We start from the raw sequence: 21,314 nt of genomic DNA, 5'->3' as shown, positions 1-21,314 counted from the left end.
TCGCACGGCCCTGCTGTCATTGGCGAAAGACGCTTTCCCGCGTATGGATGAAGAGGGGATCGATGCGATGGTGGCCGAGAAAATTTTGCTGCTGGCTGACGATCTGGACTTCACCATCTTAGCGCAGGACGATGCGGATATGTCATCACTGCGGGCTGCAAGGCACATTCACGCCAATCTCATCTCCCAGCGGAGGAAGGCGAACAAAGCTGCTGCACGACACACCGTGGCGGCAACCTCTTCTGGAATGGAGGGAGCCTTCGCTGCGGATCGTTCTGCAGGATGGCGATCTGCCGAGCGACCGGCTCGGGACGTTCCAAGCCACCGAGACCAGCCCAAGTCCTCTGGAACGCTCGTCGTCTGCTATAATTGTGGCCTCCGGGGCCACGTGGCGTCCGGATGCCGGGCTCCTCGACAGCGCGGTGCGAGACCTGGAGCTGCGGACGGCCCTCCTCACAAGCCTTCGCAACATCCTCGGGCAAGTCATGGCACCCCACATGTTCGGCCTGCACACACACCCACTTTCCTATCACATGGTCCGATACACAATTCTCGGGGGTTGGGTGCTGGTGCGTCGGGTCGCGGCATGTCGGGGAGGGCGCTCCAACCGGGCCAATGGTCCGAGTTGGCTCACCGAGTTGTGGCTGCATCAGCGGGGTCGTCCGTTGTCGCGGGGCATATTGACGGGGTGGAGGTACGGCTATTGGTCGATACGGGAGCTTCGGCAACTATCATTTCAGATTTGATTTATAATATCCTGCCCGTTCAGAGTCGCCCGTTGCTCCCTGTCGATATACCGTTTTACGCTGCGAATGGGGGCTCGTTGGGTATTATCGGTCAAATTCGAGCGCAAATTTCGATAGGGGACATTAAACTATCTGGCCCGGTGTTCGTCTCCTCCTCGCTGGCTATTCCGTGCCTGTTGGGGACAGACTTTTTGGCCAAATTGCCCATCAAAATTCTGATTGACCAGCAATGCATCGAGCTTCCATCGGGCCGACGTATGACGTTCCTACCTGCCACCCCTGCCGTGCGTGTTGCCTGTGCTACGGTACAGGCGCTTGTTGCTCGGACGGTGCGTGTACCCCCGGGGGCACAGATGTTGGTACCCCTGCGCTTGCGTCGACCGTTCGATAAAGGAGTCTCTGACCGGGGCGTTATTTTGGGACCATCTAGAGCCGGGGTGAGTGGGCCAGATCTGGTGACGGCCCAGACTATTGTTAAAGGGGATGGGGACCCGTTTATCGCGGTCCTCAATGTCGGGACACGGACGGCAGTGGTTTCGCAAGGTACCGTGTTCGCACATGCGGTTCCGGTACCTGCGGAAACGCCGATCATTGGCCAGGTGGCCACCGATTCTCAAACGCGATTAGCCTCAGACGCTGACGAGGTTTGGCTGGATGCGTTGTGTGCTGAGTCACCTGACCTGTCTGACGCACAACGTGCTAGATTACGCGCCTTATTGCGAGAATTTTCCGACGTCTTCAGTAAACACAAATACGATATCGGATGTACCAAATTGCTACGCCACCATATTGACACCGGTGACAACGCTCCTATCCGCCAAAATCCTTTTCGGTTAAGTCCCGCCGAAAAGGATCATGTCAAATCGGCTGTAGATGACATGTTGAAATCGGACATCATTTCTCCCTCGACCAGCCCTTGGGGTGCACCCATAGTGTTGGTCAAAAAGCACGACGGGTCCCTAAGGTTCTGCGTTGATTTCCGGCGATTAAATAAGATCTCGGTGGCCGATGCTTATCCGCTTCCTCGAATGGACGAATCGCTGGATGCCCTCGCGGGATCGCGATTCTTTTCCACTTTGGATTTGCTCTCAGGATTTTGGCAACTTCCCTTGGACGACGAATCCAGGCCCAAAACAGCTTTCCGAACGCCGCACGGCCTCTTCCAATTCAATCGCTTACCCATGGGATTACACTCTGCTCCCGCGACGTTCCAGCGCCTGATGGAATTGGTCCTCGCTGGCTTGCAATGGGAGGTGTGTTTGATTTACCTGGATGACGTTATCGTATTCAGTAAGACGTTCGAGGAACACCTTGATAGGCTTCAGGCCGTCTTTCTCAAAATGCGCGCTGCTAATTTGAAATTCAAGCCACAAAAGTGCCATTTGCTGCGCGAATCTGTTAAATATTTGGGTCACATCGTCGGCCGGTCAGGTATCTCAACCGATCCCGCCAAAACGCGTTGTGTCAGCTCCTGGCCTATTCCCACCTCGGTGGGGGAGGTTAGAAGCTTCATCGGCTTTGCTTCATATTACCGCCGGTTTGTTGCGGACTTTGCTTCCATCGCTAAGCCACTACATGCCTTGACGTCAAAAGGGGTCAAATTTCATTGGGGGCCGGTGGAGAACGCCGCTTTTGTCTCTCTTCGGGATGCCCTGGTGGGGGCCCCGCCGTTAAGCTACCCCGATTTTTCCATGCCGTTCGTGCTCGACACGGACGCAAGCAATACCGGGATTGGAGGCGTGCTGTCACAAATTGTGGGTGGCGTGGAGCGCGTTGTGGCTTATGGTAGTAGAGTACTGTCCCCGGCCGAGCAGCGGTACTGCGTCACCCGCCGCGAACTGTTGGCTATCGTGTTCTTTATCCAACAGTACCGGCCATATCTGTACGGCCGGCATTTCACCGTCCGTACAGATCATGCAGCGTTGCAGTATGCCCTACGAATTAACCAGCCATCGGGGCAGTTGTCCCGATGGCTCGAGATCATGCAGGATTTCGATTTTGAGACAACTTACCGGAAGGGGATTCGCCACACCAACGCCGATGCCCTATCACGCCTGCCGATCGCCCCGGATTGCACTTGTTTCTTGGGTTCGGGCCGTTGCAAATCGGCAAGTGACGGCCGGGATCGGGTTCTTGCGGCCGCAGTTGATACTCCTTCGGACGCTGGTCCTATTTCGGAGGGTGGGAGTGATTCCCTACTTGGCTTGTCAAGTACTGAGTGGGGTCGCCTCCAAATGGAGGATGCGACCCTGCTGGCGCTACGACGTCGCGCGGAAGGATCAGGTCAAGGGAAGTCGGGCGTTGACTCATGGGGGTGGTGCCAGGGCTTACTCATGCATTGGGACGGGACGATCCGCCGTCACAGGCTGGTGGTGCCTTCCACGTTGAGGGGTAGGGCTGTATGGGCTGCTCATGAACGGCTCCTGCACCTGGGTACCCTCAAAACACTTGCCATGCTCCAGCTTAATTACTTTTGGCCGGGCATGGCAAGAGACGTGGACGATCTGCTGCGGTCCTGTACCCAGTGTGCACAACGGAAGCCGCCGGCGAAGGGAGCCAGTCCACCGCTCCAGTCCATTTCGGTCACCCGGGTTAACGAGCTGGTCGCCCTTGATATTTTGGGACCGTTTCCTTCCACGCCGAGGGGTAATAAGTACCTGCTGGTTGGCGTGGAATATTTCACGCGATGGCCTATGGCTTGGCCCCTCGCCAACCAGTCCGCAGCGGCCGTTGCGGAGGCTTTTGTTCAGGGCTACGTCCTCGACAAAGGCGCTCCGGAACGGTTGTTGACCGATCAGGGAAAGAATTTCACTAGTACCCTTTTACACGAGGTATGTGGCCTTCTGGGTACAAAGAAAGTTCGTACCTCGCCTTACCATCCACAAACGGATGGGATGGTGGAACGCTTGCATAGGACTCTTACGTCCATGCTATCCCACCAGGTATCTGAGTCCCAAAACGATTGGGATCTACGGATCGGGGGAGTCCTGGCGGCATACAGGATGGCTCCTCACGCGGCGACCGGGTTCTCGCCATTTTTTTGATGTATGGTCGCGAGGTTGACCCGCCTGTCGCGACTCAGCTGACGATTGCCGCGCCTCATGCTAAGTCGAAAATCGCCGACCATGTTAAATTTAACATCCTTCGCTTGGCGGAGGCACGGCAGGCGGCCATGCAAAACTCTGACTCTCGCCAGAAACAAAACGAGAGATTGCGGTCGCGCCGGACTCACACGCACGAATGGCACCCGGGCGACCGAGCATGGTTGCACTGCCCTCAGGTGCCATTGGCCACCTCGGCTAAGTTGTTGCGACCATGGAGGGGCCCCGTTGAAATTGTGCAGGTTGTGCGGCCTCAATGTGTGCGCATTAAGTGGGGGAAGCGTCGGTGGTTTGTGCACCCTTCACGGTTAAAGCCATTTTTTGCTCCGCACGCTTCCTCCCACGTAAATGGCCGAACATGTGGGGAGTCCTCTGACTCCGGGGGGGCGGGATCGATGCCAGCCTCTGATCCACTAATGACTGTCCCGTCTTCAGGAGCCCCAGGACTGAAGCCCTCTGGGCTGCCAGCCTCCCCCGTGGGGGGCGGCGCTGGCACGTCCGGGAAACCGGACGACCAGGCACCTGCTGATGCGACACCTGCCACTGACTCTACCAAGCCGGCCCCTTGTGACGGGCCCGCTGCACGGACTCGCGCCAAAACGCGCCGGTTGTTATGATTAGCTTTCCGCGCGTGTTCCGTTGCTGCGGAACCCGCTCATTGTATATATGTTTTTTTAATGGTTGTATGTGTGTGTAATAACGATGACCACGCTATCTGCTTGTTGCTTGCTGTCCATGTAAGTGTGTGCGTGTGTTGGGAATGGACGGAGAGTCTGCTGTGGTTGCTGAGTTTCAAAGGGAGTGTGTGCGCTGCTGCGTGGAGTTGTTATCTTGATGGTAAAGTTAATTATTAACGTGGGAGCGTCGGGTATCCTGTGCTGTACCATCTCGTGGGTCACCGTGCGCGATGGGCTTAATTGAAAAAAAAAAAATGTTTTTTTTGGGCTGTATTATGCTGCGAGGTGCTGTGTGCGATGCGGTCGTTGCATGAGAGGGAATAACTGTGTTGTGGTTGAAAAGTTACGACGGGATTGATGGTGTGTTGGTCGCCTGCAGATTTGCTTGCTATTGTGCTTCAATGTACGCGTGTGATCGCGATATGCTGATTGCATGTGCTGTTATACCGTTCTGTATATGTGTTGCGGTTCCGGGTGGGGGGTTTTTTTTTTTTTTTTTAGGGAACCATCGGTTGATGTTACGCTTGTTCTTGTTATTGTTACTGTTACGAGGCACACGTGTATTGACGGTGTTAATCTTTATTCTTGGGGGTTGAGGGATTGTTGCAGCCGGGACGGCTGCGAGCTGTACAGGGGGGGGTGATGTAGGGGTTATTACGGGAGAAACGGCGGACAACAAACACAGGGCTGTCGGCACTCACATACACGGGGGGTCACACCGACGTCCGCATCAGTTATTGCCCACGCCCCCAGCCCTCGGAGGCGATCCCTATAAAAGGTGGAACCCAAAGAGCTCGAGGCAGTTCGACACGAAGCTGACCAGTGAAGATCCAAGACTCGGAGATTAGGCCCTGGGACTCCCCGGTCTCGCCGTCCTTATAAGGGCCGAGCCGGGTAAGCCAGTGGCGCGGCCCAAGAGCTTCCAGACCGCTGCCCTTATCAGGGCAAGGCTGGTTAGCTGGTGCCGAGATCTGTGCTTGCCAGGGCCAGATCAGTCAGCCTCCCGTAGCCCAGTAGAGGAGGACTGGGGGACAGGACAGAGGGCTTAGTACTAGGGTGGGTTTCCCATAGTACGGGTGAAGGGGCCGATACCCCTTCAACTATTGTATCTGTCCCGGAGTTAATAAACAGTGTGTCTCAACTTCCTCATCGTCTCCTCATCAACTTACTACAAATACGCACTACAATGACAATAGTTTAAAGCGATTTGAAACATGTTTTATTTTCAAAATGGAAATATGGTTTGGGGGAGGGGTGGGGCCACAGCTTTGTGACGTCATATTTGAGGGGGGGTCTGAATTTTTGTGACGCCGTGTGACAAGGCGAGGGGGGGCGGGCAAAAATCGTCCAAAATCGCGTGACGTCATTTATGGACGGACCCTAACCCTCGCAGAACATGGTGGAGAACATACAAACTCCATGGAGAGAGGTGGTGCCCGGGTTGGATATCGAACCCATGTTTCTTGCCGCGTGGTGTCCGCGAGCGTTAGCACTGTGCCACCCTTCTTCCGCCCCGCTTTGCAATGGCCGCAGTTGACTTTTCCTTCCTGTTTCTTTCCGTTTGTGACAGCGCTCGTGTGGGGAGTCTCCTTGAGTCGACTGTGTTGCAACGCCTCGTTGTGCTGTGCGCCCTCATTTGTTCCCGCCGGTGACCGAGTCTCATCCGCTATCGTCCCTTGTCTCTCTCCCTGTTGCCTACGCCATCGCGTTTGTATCGGAGCCATCTGTGCACATCTAGTGCAACTCCGTCAACCGTTGCACCGTCACATTTTTGTTTCCGTGGTTGAAATATCTTGGAATTTCGGCAAACTGACTCGAAAATCGTTGCGACGTACGCACAAGATTTGGTGCATGTATCTCGGGCATGAAGATATTTTAATCAACCGAGCTGACACATTGATTACATGCCCAACTATGAATAATTGCATTTGATAATGACTGGGAATACACAGTAACTGGTGATTCAATTCAATGACTGGGATATAATTTTAATACTGTACTGTAGCACTGGTACGTTGCCATGGTGTAAATGGTTAGCACACTAGCAATCCAGAGATCAAGAGTTATTTCTCCTGGCACGGCAGTTAAAACAATTAAACATTTTTCTTGAATCCCACCCCGTTTGTCCACCCGGCAGTATAAATAAGTACACCACATCGTAAAACTCAAACACAGTGCAATATCAGAGTATTGAGAGCTCGGGGTAAGCATTTACACTATGAGATCTCTTTTACCAGTGGCAAAATATAGTAGTAGGTTTTTGTACGCCTTCTGGTGTCATCTGGTCCAACACCAATGGGGACTAGGCTCTAAAGAAAGCCGTCTCGGGTGTGGACCAATCAACTTCAAGGACAGTGCATATTATTATCATTATCAGAGTTGCTTCTTTTTGTTTGCATTTTTGACTGCTTGTGTTGTGGTTATTGCAAACATGATGCCTTGTAAAAAGGTGTCAGTTTTGTACCAGTTAAAAGGGTAAGTACACCACAGTAAAGCGATCAGCAGCCTTCACGTGGTGGGGTAAAGTGTGGGTACTCCCATCTCTTCCAAGAAGTCTGCCCAGTGTGGGAGAGTAGGCCAAAATACCCTCCAGAGTGGCTTTCTAAGGCTCCCTTAAAACTATTTTATTTTATTTTACCACTGAAGGCCCACTGAGCTGTATAGATCTTTTTCAGAAGCGACCTGGCCACAAATGGCAGCTCAACGAAGTGGCTTATCACGTGGAAATTTACAGCAGCAAAATGCTCGAAACGCGTGTTTCTAAAAGTGGAGGGGAAAACCGGAGGACCCGGAGAAACATTCCACGCGACCACAGGCGCCAGGGTTGGGATCGAACCCACGACCTCCTGCATACCAGGCGAGGTAGTTAACATCTCCTAGCCACCATCGTGGAGGAAAATAGCTTGCTTATGCCACCAGTAGTGGCATAAGAAAGCTATTTTCTTGACTTGCACCCTGTTACCGTTTTACTTGATCTAGGTAGCACACGCTGCGTAAAGTGTGTGTGTGATAAAACCAAAACGCTCGGCTCCCGGATCCTCTATGAGTTACACGAACGATCTCGCGTGGTCTGAAATAATCTCGCCTCCCATATTTAGGGAGGAAACAAATAAACGCAGCAATTACCGCTTCAGACTCCCCGGCTTTTATAAACGATCTGCCCGGTCACGTCGCGTTGGTGACCGTCCCGTTATTTATTTTATTTTTTTGTCCCCCCGCATACCAGCGCTCTTCCTCTTGTTGTTCCAAAATGGTCATAGTCTGGGAGCTAGAGGAAGACCTGCAAGCCAGATGGTGGCGCTGATAATTTCGTAGCAGACCTTGGTGGTGGCCGGGTGTCGACTGGGCCCAACAGCTGGGGAATCGGGCAGAAGGGAAGGAAGCGATGGGGAGGTGTGGTGGTGGCATCGATGGCTTTGGTCGTGACAATCCCTGTATCTTGATTGTCTCCTGAATGTTCTAAAAACGAAAGCAAGGATTGTACGTTTTGACTGAAAACGGAAAAAATTTGTTTAGTTTTTTGCCCTTCCCCCACACCTCCGATTTGCAGGATTGCCTTCGTACGGTGCGAAAGCAGTTCACCAAACATACATAATGAAAGTGCTGTACCTTGTTCTTGCTCAACATAGCGTATAAATACAGTGCGTCACATGCACAGCCGACTGGGGCCGGGGTACACTACAACATCCAGGACACCATGACAGTTACACGGTTCCCGGAATAGGTTACTGGGCAAAAATAAAACTCGGAACTGATTTGCACACTTCTTTCTTTAGAGCTGTTTTTCGTGTTTAGTTCGTTGTCCTTCCCCCCGCACCTCCGATTAGCACGGTTGGCTACGTACGGTGCGAAAGAAGTTCAACATACATATATACAGGGGGCCAAGGTTGACTGTGTGAGGGTAGGCGAGGTTAAGAATGCATTGCAGGACGTGACATAGTTGGGAAATGTGAATTTGTAGAGAAACACAGTCATAACCCACAGCAGATACTGCACTGGGTGTGGATGGTTAATTGGTGAGGGTCGGCTGTGTGACGTGTATTTGTTTTCGGGAAGAAAACCATACGTGGGACGTGTTTGCTACTTCTCAGCAGAGCTCACTCGATTCCCGAACACGCCTTCTGTGGCTTGACCTCACATTTCAACAGACTTCCTTCCCCATCTCGGGTCATTCATGCATTTCATTCTTTCTTCCGTTCAAGTGACCGATTGCGTTCGTTTATGAAGTCGTACTTTTCTCGAAAGTAAATCGGCGGTAATTTGTCGTCGTTCAATTTGTTGTCGTTCATTCATTAATACACTTTGAATTTGTAATTCAGATTTGGTTTGGGTTACGGTGAATTAGTTCACTTACTGAATGAAATATATGAAGTTGCATTTGAATTCCAACGTACAGATACGCTTCCATACATATGCGTCGATAGGATTCTATGAAACCGCACAGAAACTTTGTGTTGCATACATGAAGGTATCAGAAACACTCCTGAAACGTGACTTGAATCTACACGGGGCTTATATTGGTATTGTATTGGGCAGAACGGTGTCGCAGTGGATGATATCGCATTGTGCTATGAGCCTGGCCACCTTCAGTTCGATTCCCGGCCATGATTAACGTCGCTGGTGACATCTGAACTGGTACCTGTGCCATTCGCTCCTAAGTGGCGGTGACATCACCACGGCGCCTGTGCCAGGCCAGGTGGACTGTGAGGCCACGTGAAGTGTCCAAGGCTCGCTGGCGGGAGGAGGTCACGGGACAGACCCGGGTGCCATGGGTTGACTGACCGTTTACCCGGCCCCACACACTGACCAGCATGGTGAGGTATGGTCAAACAACCCCTTGAGCCGACACAACACAGGGAGGCCTTCATCCAGCAGTGGATTGATAAAGGGACGTTCATTATTATTCCTTATTAAATTATATACTTTCGATTTAAAGCTTTCGTGACTGCAGGGATTCATCTTCTTGGTTCTTTCGGTAAAGTCACGTAGAAGGGAAGTAATAAAATAATAAAAATAATAAATAATAAAATAATATAATAAAATATTTGTATTATTTTATTACTTCCCTTCTACGTGACTTTACCGAAAGAACCAAGAAGTTAAATTATATACGTAAGTATATGTATTATTTATATACGTTACATAGCTATACATCGGCGCATGCGGTATATATGCTCGCGCATACCAGCATGGTGTGACCACATGTACAAACAACGTGGGTTGTAAAGTCGCAGGCTTCCTGCGCACCGAGGAGTTTTTCGTGTTCCAGTTTAAAGTCACTCTTGAAAGAGAAGTGCCATAAAACCCCTTCGCCAATCAGTTTGGTTGGCTTTGAAAACAAAGTTGAAAAATATAAATAAAGAATATGGTGCCACTAGGTTATTTGAACGGAGTCCAGGTATGGCCCACCACATTCCAGAATTGGCTCGCGAAAATTCCAGCGTACCTTGAAGACCAGAGGCCATCTGGTGATGATTTATCAACTCGGCTGGCTGTGTCTGGCCCAACTTCAAACCCCAGGTCACTCTCCGTTGTGATGTGTACGTATGTTGAACTTCTTTCACGCCGTACGTAGCCAACCGCGTGCTTATCGGAGGTGCGGCGGATGGATATTGTTTATTGCTTGCTACGGTACCGTCATCATCGTTACCAGCGTCGACAACACCAGCATCCATTTCGGAATCAGGATCACGGTTGTCATCATTTAGTCAATGGATTCTTCAAACGTATTCATAATATTATTTGTATGCCGAGGGTCTGCTGCTGCTGTGTCCTGAACAGCGCTTTGAGATCCTTGATGAAAAGCCACTACATAAATGTTATTATAATAATTGCCACGGTCAAGAACACCATCATATTTACCAACACTAACATCAACATCATCATAATCATCATCACCAACACAAGCCCAACATCAAAGTCAAAGTGTGCCTCGATACTCAAACGAACATTTGGGGCCGCTAACCTCTGTCGGTATTCCTCAGAGAGTGGCTGAAATTCCACAGTCCTGTGCTGGAGTCCAGCCATCTTCCATCTTTCACTTTCCACCAAGCGGCATGCCGTTTACCGATCTCGGAGGGTCAATGACGACGAGCGGAGTTCATTCCAAACCCCTTCATCACTTCGACTGCCGCCGTCGCGACCATCGCCAGCACCTCTTCCGCTTATTTTTCGAGCGAACTCATTCCGAGAACATTATCTGTAAGCCCCTTTGTGTCCGCGTCGTCGTGCTTATTACTTGCCGGGTGACATTAAGTCCCACAAAGGCAGGTTTGCGCTGGGGTTTCTCTCGCTGAGATGCAGCGCAATGCTCAGCTTCGTGAGCCAATTCTGCGGAATGTGCGCACAGCGCAGGAGCCGCGAATAAATGTTGTCCTACGTCCCAAAACGTCGTAAAAGTGAATATTGGTCGACGTCTGCTTCGCCAGATTGGTAAACAGGTACGAAGAGGATAAGCAGGAACATCTGGTGTAGGTGCACTTGCCTGGGTGAGGATTCAGCAGCACACCGATCCAGTTTTGTTAACAGTTCCGTGAGCTAATTTCGGGCTGAGTAGACCTAGAGGAGATGACCGCCACGTTGCAGAAGCTGAGACGGGGGCATAACATCGACCTTTTCTCGAACTCTTTCCCTCGTTCCACTTCGTTGAGCCCACAAAAAACACAGCTGTGTGTAGATGTCGCAGTAAATTAAATTATCCTCCGTGGAGAAGGCGTAAAATGACCTGTTTGTGCATGAAAGCATTTTCGATCCCCCAGCTCCCAAGTGGGCAACAGTGCCATCGTGAACTTCGTGGTTGAGATGCCCCAGAGCAGGAGAGCAAAAAATTAAATGTATGCTCATTCGAAAGCAGTTTCACACACACACACACACGCCCTGCCCTTTAAAGTACACTACTCGTGCATGGGAAAAGGTCATTGTGACTCGACGATTTATATTTTGAACGGCGTTTGCTGTTTTTTTTTTTCCTCCAATTTATTATTGCAATTGTGCTATCGCCGTCATGCTATACGACATGGAGATATTTCCACTTGGAGTTATTGCGCTGAGCACCACCGCCTCGTGTCAAAGAACTTTTATTAATTTTAATTTTTCACCTACGTGACTTTACCGACAAAACCTAAGAATATGAATCCTTGCAGTCACGAAAGCTTCAAATCTAGAAGTCTCAGAACAATGCGCAACTCCAAGGTTATCCCAACACAGTCTGATCTCCGATAGCGCGGTAGTTTTTTGCCTTCCTGAAGAACACCGCGTTCTGTAAAGATCTAAAAATAATGAATAAAATATTACGTAGGGCACAGCACAGTCCGCGATATCACGAGGAGATGCGCACGCAGGCTGAACAAAGACTGGGGCGCGTTGGTAGCGTCTAGAAGCATCCAACAGCATCCCGTCTCGTGCGATGATGCCGTACGACCGCTTATTCCTACTCGTGCGACGTAGTTCTGTTCGCTCAGTCGCGTTATATCCAATTCGCATCCGCGTTATGAAAAAATGTGTCCCCTAATACATTCATCGCGTTATCAAATTCGCGTTATGAAAGCACGCGGCATAGGAGAACCGACTGTAATTATTTGCCACTCGTAAGACCATATTTTACTTTCATCTCAAGAGGCTAATTTTGTGAACGCAATGGCTCCAAATATTACAGAGGGGAGTGTTAAAAGATTTTAATAAGGTGTATTGCGATTGATCGGGAGGTGCGCAGAGATTTTGGAATGAAATGTATTCTCTCAAGATTCTCTCCTGTTATTTTCGTGGCGAATATATTAAATTCCTTGTGCCAGGGCCCATGCCAACCACACAATGTTTGTTTAAGATGTTAGTCAAATATTCATGTTCTGCATTCCTACGAGAGATGATTACCTCGCCTGGTATGCAGGAGGTCGTGGGTTCGATCCCGATCCTCACGCCTGCTGTATATTTGGAGTTTGCACGTGGCGAGGAGATGTTAACTACCTCGCCTGGTATACTGGAGGTCGTGGGTTCGATCCCGACCCTGACGCCTGCTGTATATTTAGAGTTTGCGTGTCTTACTCCCCGTGGTCGTTTGGATTTTTCTCTGGGTCCTCCGTTTTTTTCCTCTACATTTAGAACCAACATGCGTTTAAGAGTATTTGGCTTCTAGAAATGCCCACGTGATAAGCCACATGTTTGAGCTATCAATTGTAGCCGGATCGGTTATGAAAAAGAGTTACATAGCTCAGTGAGCTTTACCTGGTAAAATAATAATTTAGGTTATTACACCAGGTTCGGTTGAATCTCAATTTTACAGTTGAAACAGTGGGGCAAATATTACAAATCCCACCCTTCTTCCAGCTCTGCCCACCCAGAAGTATAAATGGGTACAACACAGTTAGTCCATCAGCTGGTCACGTGTGTGCAAAAGTAGGCCAAAGTACCACACACACCGTTATAACGACTCTCTGTAGAGTCCCCTGCAGTGGAGGCGCCTTCTGCCAACAGTGCCGTGAGCAAGCAATTGCAGGGCTGCACCTTTAGCTGTTTTTACCCCTTTTGCTTTCCGCACACCGCTGCCAGCACGCGACTGTGCCCTGTGCTTTGAGCCCGAATCCATTTTAATTCGCATTGAATGACCCACCGACGTTTCTCTCACATTGCTGCTGGGCCGCTCCTCAAAAGCCTCACGCCAGGGCCGGGTCAAGGCACGGGGGCTCTTGTAGGGGCTGCAGCCCATGGGCTTCCAGAGATGAAGTGAAAAGTTATTTCGTTTGTGAATGCTGAATTTTATTTGTTGTTAGCCTTGTAAAAATTTTGTTTTCCTTTTTTTTTGGTTCTTTCGGGAAAGTCACGTAGAATGGAAATAATAAAATAATAAAAATAGAACATAATAAAATAATTCTCACGACGTTTCGGCCACAACGCAAGCAGCCGTCCTCGGGTGGAGAACAGGTCTGTCGAGAAGACAGAGTCTGAATGATTTATTATGTTTTATTTTTATCATTTTATTATTTCCATTCTACGTGACTTTACCGAAAGAACCAAGAAGATGAATCCCTGCAGTCACGAAAGCTTTAAATCGAAATTCGTTTTCCTTTTGAAAATATTACTGGGGGGCCTCACAATACCTGGAGCTCAGAGGCTTTCAAAATCTTCATCCTACCCTGCCTCTCACCCCTTGGGAGCCGGGCAGCACGGAGCGAAGCGGAGCCGGGAGCGTGCACGGGACGCCGACTGGATTTTTTTTTTTCACTTGAACTGTGCGGTTCGGGTTAAGGGATATTACAGTTGAGCTCGTAAGAGGCCTTCGACACAAAGTAGGTTACACTGAGTCTCTTGTTACTCACCCACCCACTTTCTCTCGCACCCATTCGCTCTCTGGCCAAAGCCTCCAGGCATCTTCTTGGAGATCCATACGATCTTGCCCTGATGTACATGATGTACATTCTGATTTTAAGGCATCCCAGAGTGCCTGAAGGGGTACATTTTGATGCATAATTAATTGTCATTCTTTTCTTACGTGGTGTATGTGTGCTGGCTTTTTTGTGTGTGTGCTGCTGTATGCACGTGCGTCTAGGTTGTATAGCCATATGTCTATGGCACAAGCGACCTGGTGACATCCCCATCACTTAGTGGTGAACGGCGGTTGTTGTTGCACACACGCATGGGACTGCGTGTGTGTGTGCGCTAGTGTAGCGGCTATAGCGCGCTACGCTACACCAGTAACGATTATATGAATGGTTCCTGGGCCTGCCCTTGGTACCTGGTGTGGTGTGTAAACATCGCCACTGGGGAGTCGAGGGCAGCCGGCAGTGGTATTAGCCACCCAACCCCTTTGTGTGCCACGAGCAGCACTTGCCCGAACAGTCTGTTAAAGGCTATATGGGGCATCTTTGTCTTTGCATCTGTCATTGTATGTGTTTTTAAACATGTGGCGAGTGGTAGTGTAGTGGTTAGTGCACTGCGTTACGAACCCAGTGACCCAAGTTCGATTCTAACAGCCAAAATCTGGGGTCCTAGGACTCCCTTATGTCAACACAGTTTCAATGGAGTATATGGCAGTGTTTACATATCAGCATCGGGGGAGATAAAGGCAGCCGGGCATGGTTTAGGCCACACCATTACTTTTTGTGCTGTTCTGACCTTAACAAGTGACTCATTTACAGCACATTATCCTGACAGTCTTAAAAATGCTACGGGGGGGGGGTATCTTTGCCTTTGTGTGTGTATATATACACTTGTATAGGCATGTCACTCTGTGTCTATGCACGTGTGCGTGCATCTGACCATGGGTGTGTGGTCAGATCTGGCGACCTCTAAGTGCCATCCGCCAGTCAACCCATAACAGCCGAGTCTGTCCCGTGACCTGTGGGCGAACCTTTGACCCTTCACGTGACCTTAGAGTGCATCTCGCCTGGCGCAAGGCTGTGGTGACATCAGCGTCACTTACTTGGTGAATGGGCAGCTGTTGTTGGATGTGCACCTCGGTTAAATGCGCGTCTGCACCACCGCCAATGCACCGTCGCCAACTGACTTGGGCAGTCACACACGGATCGTGGCAGGGCTGTTTGTTCTAAATTGAAAACTTGATTTCATTAGCAGAGCTGCTTTGTGTGTTAAGCGCTGTTGTCCTTCTCCCGCCCGGCACCTCCGATTAGCACGTTTGGCTACGTACTGTGCAAAAGAAGTTCAACGTAAAATAATAAAAATAAAACGTAATAAAATACTTTATTATGTTTTATTTTTATTATTTTATTATTTCCCTTCTACGTGACTTTACCGAAAGAACCAAGAAGATGAATCCCTGCAGTCACGAAAGCTTTAAATCGAAAAAAAAGTTCAACGTACATACGCGTGTTTGTATTTGCGTGCCAATCTGCGCGTGTCCATGTCTACCTTGCGTGTACTTGCACATGCCCGCGTCCCTGTGCCTGTGTTAATTTCGACGCGTGTGTACGTGTGTATACGTGTGCGTGCGATGCAGGCAGGGAAGTAAACGGGACCAGTTTGGACGAGCCAAACCCATCGGCAGAGGAGCAGCATGTGGGGAAGAGGAGGAGGGGGGCAACCCTTCACAAGTGTGGCCGTGTGTGTCGACAGCGAACATTTTCTTTCCGGCCTCACTCCACCTCCAGCTCATCGTCACAAGCGCCGCCGTCACGACCTCGCTTCCTGCGCTCGCTTGCGGGGCTGCTCAAATGCCGAGGAAGTGGGAGCTTCCGTTGATGATGAGAAAACCTTGTAACCATTTGTTCTGGGGGGGTTTTCCCCACAGCGCCCCCCTAAACACACACACACACACAACCTCCCCCCCCCACACACACACACACGTTGCTCCCCACGCAAAAGATGAAACTTGCAAGACTATTTGAATGCATATGAGAGGGGGGAGGGAAAAAACCAATAAAACATAATTTTTCATGAATGACAAACGGCAAGAATTTAACGGTATTTTATTTAGCCTGGCTGTTGTCGGTAATATTTTACGCGCCGAATTCTGCTTATCACCCCGCTTCTCCCCCCCCCCCCCCCTCTGTATTTTAAAGCAACAGTCGGGGTGTTTTCGTCTTATAATCCGGTATTCGCGTGCTTGTGTGCGTGCCAGATTTGTGTTACTCTATTGACATGCGGCAACACGTTTCGAGCGTGTCTTTACTTTCTGGAGAGCGTCTTTTAATTGCTAATCCCCTTAGAATACAGGTGGCCGTTTGTTGTTTTGGGCCATGCACTCATGCGGTAGGCGACATCGATGATTTTTTGTTTCGCGGCGTTCCGTTTTTTGCCACGAGTCGTCGCCGGGAAAGTCGCTTCGTTCCGTAGGCACCCCCTCGGGTTTTTTTTTGTCCAGCTTCCACATCCCCCCCCCCCGCCCCCAAGTCAACCCCCAAGTTGAACTCTTTCGGGAGCCTCCCCCTCCCGATTTCCTTTGTTTTCGTTTGACTGCGAGCGCAGTGTGAGATGCGGGCGCCATCCCACCCGCACTCGCGTTTTGCATCTTTAAGCGGATCGTGAACAAGAAGGCTTTGATTGTTTCTCCCACCGGATGAGTTGGTGGCATGGACAGGGTCAGTGTCTCCACTGGACAATAGATACACTGTTGAGGGCAGCCAGCATACTGCTTGCTTGCCTGGTGTAGCCTCTGAATTGAAAACCCATTTCTTTTTTTGTGTTTAGTTTGTTGTCCTTCCCCCGCACCTCCGTTGAGCACGATTGGTTATGTACGGTGTGGAAGAAGTTCAACATGCATACTTAGACTACTCGGACAGAGTCCCATATACTCACGCAGAGACCCATAGTTTGGTGTCCTTCCCGCGCACTTCCGATAAGCACGGTTGGATACGTACGGTGCGAAGAAGGTCAACATGCATACGTACACAGCTTCCTCATCTTTTTAAAGTTACTTTAGATCTGTTTGGTGTGCCGCAAGATTTTGTTACAGTCAACTATGAATTATCTGGGGTAATGGTTGTCGGGAGGGGGGGGGGGTGAAGATGTATGATGTGCCATCCTTTTTGCTTCTTTAAGTAATCGTTTTACTTTGCTGACGCGAGCAGTGGACGATTAGACCAGCGCTCGCTTCAACGTGCGAATGAGCACGGCTGATATGAGAATTGAGAGCTTATCCACCTTCATTTCTTATATTGTCATATTTCATCTTTTGTTTCGGGAGATTTCGCCTGAACATTATATGAGGTCCCTCGAGTGAACCCGTTGCCTGATTATTTTTTTTTTCCAATAAAGAAATCAAAGTACTGGTTCTGATTGACAGTTTAAAAGCTACAGTTTAAAAACCGCCATTGCAAGTTCACCACTTTAAATTCCCTCAGCCTTTTAAAAATTCATGATCGTCTTTTTTTGCTCTCTCTCTCTTTTGACATATCCTTATTGCCCCTCCCGCGTAGACATTCCCGTTAGGTTTCTCAGGCCCGTATCATCGATCTCTGTGAAAGTAAATATATCGGTCGGACACGATGCAATAAATTTAGCGGTTGCAAACAAAAAAAATCACCTTTCCCAGCACTTTCCTCGCTCTGTTTTACAGCTCACAGGAATACCGCCGTGCCACCGACAGCACGGTCATAGGTTTAGACGGACTAAAATGATATTCATTCTTGTTGTCCAAGTTTATCCTCATCATGCTCACGGTCTTCTTCTCAGCGTTGTGGCAAGCGCGTGCAAGATCACGCGTCCAAGTTGTTTAAGTCTGCGAGCCGCCGTGAAGTGGCCTCGTTAGTACGACGAACCCTGCTCGGCCCGCCGGAGAGCTGGCGTCGGGTGCAGTTCTTCACGGTACGGTGGTTCCATCGTTCCGGTTCGGATGGCCGCAGTCACACACTGTGTGGGTTGCCTTTAATTCTCCACGTGTCGAGGAGGAGAAGTTGTTGTTCTGAAGCGGTTGATGGAGCAGCGTAGTTTTCTTGGCAGATCAAAGCCATGCACCCGGTGGTCACGTGATGACACGGAGGGCCCAATTCGGACCTGTCGCAGGGCGGTTCGAAACCCTCCTCCGTGTGAGAGAACGGTTCACGGAAGCGGGTTTCACAGAGCTACCTCTGACATGCCCCTTCAAGGGACCTTTGACCTGCACAGTTGAGGGCTGCACTCTCCCCCCACCCCCCGCAACAGGACAAGAGGTCTAACTGAGAAACAGCAACAGCGTTGATGGCAGCGGCGAAACTGGCAGTGTTGCTTTTTGTGCTCCGTATCCAAATTCGACGGGGTCATTTTTTTTATTTGATTTTATTTCGTGCCACTTCACAAGACGCCCCCTGCAACCAGGGACGAGGAGCAGCTTGAACCTGGAGGATTGATCCGATGATCGATGGCCTGAGTAGCGAACACTTAAACAACGAAACCCCCCTCCCCACTCCCAAGCAATAATGAGAAGTAAAGTGCCAATTAAATGATAGATTCGTGGCTTCGAGATGGGGGCTCAAGAACTGCTGATTTAATCTGACGAGGGTTGTTGCACAGGAGGCTTAGCTGATGCTGGCTGCCCAGCACTGCAGTTGCATCGTCTCCGCGTGGCAGCGCTGTGAAAAATCCCGATTGTTTGTTTGCTTGCAGAGAAGTACACCACACGTGTAAGTCAGGAGTTGGGTGTCTGGGCGTTCCACGGAGGGCATCGGCATTCCTGGAGTCGACAAAAACTGCGCATTCTCTTGGCCAGCAGTGAAATTGTGGCATCGTGATTTTGGCAGTGTGTTGTTTGTACGTACGTTGACCTTCTTTAGCGCCGGTACACACGTAGCCCAACCGTGCTAATCGGAGGTGCGGGGGTGGGGGGGCAAACGTAACGACAGCAGCAGCTGCTGCTGCTGTGCGCGGCTTTAGTTAGGAAACTGTCACGTGACGTTAATGAAACGCGATGCTTGAGACACACTAGCCATGAAGAGGGCCGCGCTCGAAATTTAGATGATGGGGGGGGGGGGGTGCCGAAGTGAATAATGGCAGGCGACAAAGAAAAGCCGAGAAACTGCGAATTTCACGGACGCAATGATGACGTACTTTTTTTTCCCAAAAAAAAATTAGGCGAGTTAAATATTTTCACCTTTTTTGTTTGATTCTCCTCGAGGCATTGCGCACAACGAACTGGACGTTCGGAGTCCAAATGCGTTCGTTATGACAGTGGGCAGCCGTGTGACCTGTGCGCAGTCACTTGCCACGGATTGTGTTGCGTGCCACGTTGAGAATTTGTCATAAGGGGCCGTTCATAAATGACGTCACGCATCTGGCGGGGGGGGGGGGTCAGATTTTTGTGACGATGTGTGACGAAGGGGGGGGGGTGAGAAATGTGACGTCACATCAAAATGCGCAACTTTAAATACATATAGAATTGTTATAACAACACTCCTACAACATCAGAGTGCAGCGCCACATTAAATACGCACTACAATGACAATAGTTTAAAGCGATTTGAAGCATGTTTTATTTTGAAAATGGAAATATTTTTGGGGGGGGGGGCAGAGCATTGTGACGTCATATTTGAGGTGGTCTGACTTTTTGTGACGCCGTATGACGAGGGGGGGGGGAATCGTCCAAAATCGCGTGACGTCATTTATGGACGGCCTGTAATTTGTGAATGAGCCATAATCCCACCCACGGGAAATGTTCCACACGAACATGTTATAAAACAGATACAATTGTTTCGCGTACAGCCGTAAAGCTTTTAACTCTTTTTGTTTGCACAAATTGACGACCTTTGTGAGCCTTATTGTGAACTGTTCAATAACGATTGATCGCAGTGATTGAACGGCGACATTGCAATTAACGGCGCTTGTCATGAACATTGTTCATTCTTCTGTTTTCATTTCGCGAGTTTACATCCACCATATTAAAACCTCGTGTGAATTTTTTTTAATTATTATTATCGCGTATAGGCATACGCATTTCTGTTTGTTCGTTTTCACACCACCAATACCATCAGCACCACAACGCGGACGGTGATGCGGACAAGCGGTAAGCGAGTTCGCCGCTCGTTGCAGAGAAATCCAACGGTTCAACTCCAGCGGCCGCCCTGATTAATACTGCGGGGTATATTCATAATAATCTGACGCGCCACCTTGCTTCACAGTTTCAGTTCAGTTTCAGTTATTAGGTAATGCCCTGTGAGCCATGCGGCTCTTGACTCGGGTGCAACCGCAACAAACAAAAACATGAACAAAGAACATCTTAAAGTGACAGTGGCCACTGTTAGAGAGCTTGTGCCGTCATTTGTCCATGAACACTTGACCTATGCCTGGTACAATGACCGGCATAATTACGGTGAAGCTCCTTGTAGCCACTATGGTCATCGGCATAATTGTATTTCAAACGTTGCACAGCATCACAGCTTATACAGAGCTGGCCATTGTGAGTCTGAAGATGACCGACATGAACTCAAGACATTTTTTTATGTCTCGCTGCCCAAATGAACCAGGGGGGGTGGTGGTAAGAGTTTCTCTCCGATGGTGTCCCTGTGCCATTGGTGAAAATTCCACATTCGTATGGCAGACGCATTTTTGATTCCCCACAGACACTTCGCTATTGCATTTGGCCCCGGAAGGATGATGAGGGGTGCCGCCAACCAATCACGGGTGTGAATGCTCTGACCAATTTGCCATCTGGCCGGATATAATTTCACTCGGACAAACACGGACGCACGTGCAATCGCGCGCACATTATCTGTCTGCATCATATTGCATTAATCTACAAACACGAGAACTAAAACCATATCCTTTACCTTTGCATGAGGAGTTGCATCGTCTCGAACCATTACGTCTTCCTTTCCTCCTCCCACGCTAGGGTGAACAAGTCTGTGCATTGATTTTTGCAGCTCAGATTACAGTTCTTCGATTCTCTGGCTTACCTTATTGATGTGGCAACTGCGTGTGGGTGTGTGCGTGCGAATTCAGTAAACGGCGTTGCATTTGCTGGGTCATGTTGCCGGCATGCCCAGCCACCGTTTGCCCAAGCAGCTTGTGTTTGGTCATGTCGAGGAGGACAAACGAGGGTGTGGCAAGGATTGGAGAGGACTGAAAGCTTTCGTGACTGCAGGAATTCATATTACTTGGGATCTTTCGGTAAAGTCACGTTTGAAAGACCCAAGAGGAGAGGAGATGTACTGATGTAGTACCGGAGGACATGCAGTTGATGGGACTTGTCGAGGACTGGTATAAGCGGTGTCAAGATCAGCCTCTGTGGAGGAAGCTCGTGAAATATGTTTTTTTGCACAGTTCTGGGCAGTTGCCCTCCAACAACAACAGAGGGCGGAGGAGCGGTGCTCACAACAGTGAGAGGAGAGCCATGCGGATGAAATGCGACTAGTTGGGCACAGGGGGGGAGCG

The 21,314-nt window shown here is 49.7% G+C and overlaps 1 protein-coding gene across 5 annotated transcripts in view; it reads left to right on the top strand.

Moving 5' to 3' along the window:
* Window positions 1-17,240, top strand: part of LOC133357624 (ras-related protein Rap-2c-like) — a 72,004-nt gene extending 54,764 nt beyond the window's left edge. For all 5 annotated transcript variants that reach the window (XM_061575674.1, XM_061575671.1, XM_061575672.1 and 2 more), the window contains one exon: window positions 15,473-17,240. The gene's annotated coding sequence lies outside the window, so the exon portion shown is untranslated. The remainder of the gene's footprint in view (window positions 1-15,472) is intronic.
* Window positions 17,241-21,314: the final 4,074 nt, after the last annotated feature.

The sequence above is a fragment of the Lethenteron reissneri genome, chromosome 58 (genome assembly GCF_015708825.2).
Source record: "Lethenteron reissneri isolate LAM-NWPU_2019-01 chromosome 58, ASM1570882v1, whole genome shotgun sequence".
Taxonomy (NCBI): Eukaryota; Metazoa; Chordata; class Hyperoartia; order Petromyzontiformes; family Petromyzontidae; genus Lethenteron; species Lethenteron reissneri.
This window is presented reverse-complemented; position numbering and strand designations above follow the sequence as displayed.